Source organism: Cheilinus undulatus, linkage group 5 (assembly GCF_018320785.1).
Source record: "Cheilinus undulatus linkage group 5, ASM1832078v1, whole genome shotgun sequence".
Taxonomy (NCBI): Eukaryota; Metazoa; Chordata; class Actinopteri; order Labriformes; family Labridae; genus Cheilinus; species Cheilinus undulatus.
This window is the reverse complement of record NC_054869.1, coordinates 16,915,287-16,921,224: the sequence shown is the minus strand read 5'-3', so window position 1 is coordinate 16,921,224 and position 5,938 is coordinate 16,915,287.

Below are 5,938 nucleotides of genomic sequence, written 5' to 3'. Positions count from 1 at the left end.
CACATGTACAGAGACAAAGTGGCATTAATGCACTTTGACATATGCTCTTGCAAATACTTCCATGGTTGCCTGTATCAGCTGTGATTTATTACCAGAGAAAACAAGCAGATGGGTTGATAACTAAGACTAAGCAGTCTGTGACTGGATTTGTTCTTTAATTTTAACAAAAGATGCTTAGTATATGGTTTTAATGTACAAAGAAAGCTATCTCAAGGAAGGGTATTTTCATATTTTTATAAATGAAAAGAGGTTTATTAAGAAATTATACATTGTCATATGTGCTTTTACAAGACCTAACATTTCACAGAAGTCCAGTTTTAGCACTTTGTCTCAGAGGTGGAAAAAGTACACAACTCTCACACTCAAGTAAAAGTACAGTTAAGGTCTTTACACACTGGGTCCGTTATTTTCGGATCTATTTCTTTTTTTTTTTTTTTTTTTTTGGATCCGTAATCTGACAAAACATCCCTCACTCTGACCTTGCGCACTGGGCCCAATACGGGTTTTTTTTTGCCTACACTGCGAAAATTCATAGAATGTGGCAAATAGTTTCATACTGCGAGCCTGTGTCTGTGTCAGTCCTTTAAAATCCCGCTGGATCCATTCTGACAGAGAGCTTCATACAGCACATGTCATGCCTCATAGTGCTGATCCATGTTTGAGAAACATAGAGCAATGTTATAATTCAGTCTCTGTTATGACCTGTGAGTAGGTTACAACTTCTGCCTTTATCTGTCATATTTCCATGGCTGACATCCACATAATACACCAGCAAACTACGGTGTTTGAAGTGATGTTTTGTTGAGAGAGAGGAAGGGGTTGGGCGGGGGTGAGCGAGCGAGAGATAATAAAGCAACAGGCGCTGATCCTAACCATCAATCACCCATCTATCTGTTATATTTCCATGGTTGATATCTACATAATAAATGAGTAATATCTGGTGTTTGAAGTGAGGGTTCAGTGCGGGAGAGGGAGGGAGAGAGGAGGGGTCGGGTGAGGTTTAGCAAGCGAGTAGGACGCAGCAGGCACTGTTTTGAATCATCAGTCATCCATTTAAATGACTTGGACAGATGCAAAATTTCGCATAAAATCAAACCTGTTCCAAAAAAAAAATATGACGGACGAAAATTTCTGCGGCAGCGTGCAAACATGATTATGACAACATGAGCTTGATTTTCTTTTTTAACGTGCGAAAACTTAGGATGAAATAAACGGACTGAGTGAGCAAAGGCCTTTACTCTGGTAAAATTTACTCAAGTAAAAGTACTAATCTATAAATCTACTAAAGTAAAAGTAACAAGTATTTGATTTAAAGCAATACATATTGATGAAGAATACACGCTATATGCCCTCAAGGAGCACCCAGAGTCACAGGCATGAATGCTGACTCAGTTGCTAACTTCACCCATGGTGCAAATGTCTCTCACAACCGGTGTTTTTGACGTGACCAACAGCTGTTTTGGGATGTGATGTGGAATCATACTCTCGCTATGTGCTACTGTGTAGTCAACAGAGGTAGAAAAAGTACAAGAGTATTGTACTCTATTAAAAGTACAGTTACTCTGGTTAAAACTTACTGAAGCAGATGGAAAAGCAGTGATTTTGAAATGTACTCAGAAAAGTACAAGTACCCTAAAAAACTCAGTTACAGTATTTTGAGTAAATGTAATTAGTTACTTTCCACCTCTGCTTTGTCTAATATAATTTGATGGATGATAAATATGTGACTGTGAGACCAAAAAACAGACAGAAATGCACCCATAAAATTTCATTTATTTTTTCTTCCCACAACAAAATGTCTACAAAAGCGATAAAATATAGAATTTAACAAAAATCACTTCAGACCTTCACATTGTATGTACATCTCAAAGGAGGACTCAGTAAGGGCCCTGCATAGCTCTGAACTTCAACCCCCTCTGATCCATCACATGTGGGTGTTTCGGTCTCTCTTTAATAAAAATGGACCCATGCACTCTCACACACAAACGCACATACACTCTTTCATTCCCATGTGAAAATACAAAAAAAAAAGAGAAACAGCAGAGCTTGTGAATTTATAGTCGAGTCAGAGTTCAGAGTCAAGCAGAGTCCTCTCTTTCCCACAAAAAAAGCATAAAATGTAAAAATGGTTTGTCAGTGTAATCAAATACACAATTTCCCCCCTTTTTTTCAATTGGTTCCTCAAGTAAACTCACACAGTAAAGCATCTACGTCCCACTCTGCCAATCCTTCCTCTCCTCACTAACTATGGCACTTTGAAAACAAAAAGAAAAAAGTTTCATTTTATTGATTTTTTTTTTTGTTTTGTTTTGTAAGTCTTGTGTAAAAGAGAACCTGTAATCTGAGCACCTTTCAGGTTTCAGCTACAGATTTGCTACATTTTGTTTTATTTGCTCTTGCTGGGATGCAAAGACATTCTAAACAATAAATTAACAATTTTCAACACTACTCCAATTGCACGCGTGTGTAATGCATCAAGAATGTTTACAAAGCATTGGTAGAGCAAACATCATCCCATTCTCTCTTTCTCTGTCTCTCTCTCTAGCACACAAACACACTCACACTCGTAAAGGTTTTCTCATGAAAGGGAGGGGGAGGTTTGGGTCGGAGTGTATTTGACTGAGTGTAAGAAATCAAACCGTTTATTAAAAAAATGTTTGCGCAATTTATTCCAGTTGTCACATAGTATGACAACCAGCATTATTGTGCGCTCTGTGATGTCAGGCGTATGATGCGTTCAGCCCCTCACACTGAACAGGCTTACTCCATAACATTCAGAAGAGATTACCCCTCCCCACATCATTTCCAGGTTAAGGGTCTCTGATCCGGCTCAGTAAGGCCAGATCAGAAAGGGCCATTCACTGACTGGTTATACCAACTCACACATTCAAAGGTTGAGAGAAAAAAAAATCGTTTTGAATGCAACAACAAATTTTAAAATGGTTGTGTATAAATAAGAGCATTTTATTAAAAATTCTTTCAGCTTGTGAAAAAGTCTTGCTTTGAACTGACTGAACTGAGGTTGAATTTGCCCTAAAACCCGTCGCCCACCCTGCCAATAACCCCCTCCCACGAAACTCACAATATCATGAGAAGAGAAAACACAAATAAGCCCCAAATGTTTCATTGTATTGAAACGTCATGCAAATAGAACAGAACAACAATAGGCTAATAGTAATAGAAGAATAGTAGTCATAATAAGAACAATAATAATAGTAAATAGTAATAAAATAAAAAATAATCTTACAATGCAAACATGACAGTAGTAAATGCCTCCAGTTCTTATTGCTACAGTTTCTTACTTACAGTGTTGCGTTGCCACTTTTTCTTGCCAGCACATCCCCTCTTATGACCCGTCCCACCCCTCTGATTCACAGTCTAACAAGGGAAAATAAAACATCACACACAAAAACTTCAGAGTCAGAGTTGGAATTCACTGTCCCAGGGCTCGTGCGTTGGCTCCTGATTCACAGCTTTTACTAGTGGACTTCCCTCACTGTCCCAAAGCAGCAAAATGAGCAGTAAACATGAGCGTACAGTGGTGGCAAAAGCACACTGACATTAAGTATATCTTCTATTTGTTTTCTCTGTGTGCTACGTAAAATTGCTTGTCATACAGTCTGGGCTCTTAAGAGATTTGGACAGTGAATTCATGCTCTATACAAACATACACACAGACACACACTTATCAAAGCCTTGTCTGGGCAGATTTCTTTGCCAGCATATGCTGGCAGCGTATGCCTTTTTTTAATCCTAAAAAGTAGTTCTTTTAAAGTTCTTTTTTTTTGTAAATTTGCAAAAATATTAAACCCTCTTTTAATGCAAAGTCAGAAAAAGAGCTGCTCCCTGAGAGATGCTGTGTAGTGCATCGAGCCTTAATAAGCAAGTGATTGTCTTAAGAGTCACTGGCCTCTGATCTGGGGTTCAGTGTGGGGGGGCGAAGGAAGGGTCCTGTGAATGGATCAGTGGGACACAGCGGGGAACAGATGGCTGTTAGCGTTGCAGCTTGTTCCCCATGCTGTTAACTACCAGGAATGGTTCAAGTCTTTTAATGTGACTGAATGCAAAGCTCATCCAAGCGTGTCCACACTTATGTCAAGTTGAAGATTTGGCCACTGTGCAATGGGGAATTTGCAAGCAATAATAAATAAATTTAGGTCAAAGCTTTACATGAAGTGCATTAGTAACAATCAAGGCTTGTAGTCTTTAAATTTGCGGCAGAGGAATGCAGTTTAGGCAAAATTGTCATTTGTTGAAAAAAAAAAAGTTGCATCAACTTATTTATTGCTTTTTTCCTTTCATCTAGGAACTGGCTGGTTTCTAATTTTGGTGAACAGCTAATTTTAAAGGGTCATCCTTGTTGGGGGGGGCAACAAAATATTCCTGTGGAGTCCTTTTGTTTATATATTTTTTTCATTCATTGTTTCTACTGTAAAGGCAGTTAAATGTGTGCAGCACCTGGAGTCCACAACAAATATCTCCAATGGGATGATAAAGCATTGGGTAGTATGTTGTGGATGGTACTTTAATGATTTTACAATTATTTCAACTAATGGAACACCCAACACACTGACTTGCATCAGGTCTAATCACATCTAACGAACAAAGTGAAGACTGAAACATGTTTCAGTAAAAATCAGCAAAAAGCAAGACCGTGTGTAGGAGCTTTTGAAACTTTTTTTTTTTGAGTTTTTGAAAGCCTTATCCTTCTCCAATGCACCTGTCACACATTCAGGTGTGCAGAGACCTTTTCAACAAAAGCTAATGAACACAAAAACAGTTTAATAAACAGCCAATAAAATAAGAGCGATGTTACGAACAGTATTGTTTTGTATCTATTGTATCATATTCTGTATTGTACTGTATATTGTATTGTTGTCCTATATGGCATTTATAATTTCACATCATTAAAAAAAATCAGTAATGATATAGTAAAACCTTTTAAACAAATGTCTTGGGTTGTTTTACACAGTGGCCAAAACCTAACCAACACAAACGTAAATTCATTTTTGAATAAACAGCAAGAACAAATGACATTCTATAAGTGCCAATGATAACAATAGAATGACTAACAAAACTGATTGTCCATAACAGCCTTTTGTAGGAACTCTCCAAGTGGGTTTAAAGAACATTGGAGGCTAATCTGCATTTCTTTATATTTGTCCAGCAGTGCTTGTGTTGTGTCCTCCCCCAGATCATTTTGTTTCACATTGAACTCTACAGAATCTGTTGTGGAATGAGTGCCATCCATAGAGGTGATTGAAATAATAGATGATCAAGATTCAAATATAGTGCATTCTTGTAAAGTTTTTTACCCTGTTCTTAACAGTAGGAAAAGGAGGAAAAGAGAGGAATAAGATCAACAAGGCAGTGTGAAAAGTTATTGCTCTTTAGAAAAAAGGGTCCTTCATATTCACAGCCTGGAGTGATTGACGTCCATGGACTGGATTGTGCAAATAGTGATGAGAGGGATGAGGGCATACAGCACTCATACAGGGTTTGAAGATTGGAAAGTTTTCAGTTAAATTCAAGTTTTAAACTTTAAGAGGAAATTTCAGTAACATCAATGTGATTCCTGTCTGTGTATGAGCCAAAATCTTAAGTCAGGGCTTTTATATGTTAGAAAAGAGGGGGCAGGGTGAAGGGAATTTGGGAAAGGAGGGATTTATTTATTTATTTATTTATTTTATATGATGAGGTCCTTGTTCCTGATTGGTTGTTCTGGTTGATTGTTCGAAAGCAGTCCAGCTTTTGTTGGACATTATTGCAGCGAGAAAAATATGATTGATAGGACGGCAAATCTGCCAGATTATTTTTTGCAAAATAGAATATTTATGTATACTATATCTTCACCTTGAAAAGTAGTAGCAATTATTTTCTTTTTAAATCCTTCATATGCTCTCTTTACATTTCTATAAGTTCTCATTAGAAGGATGTA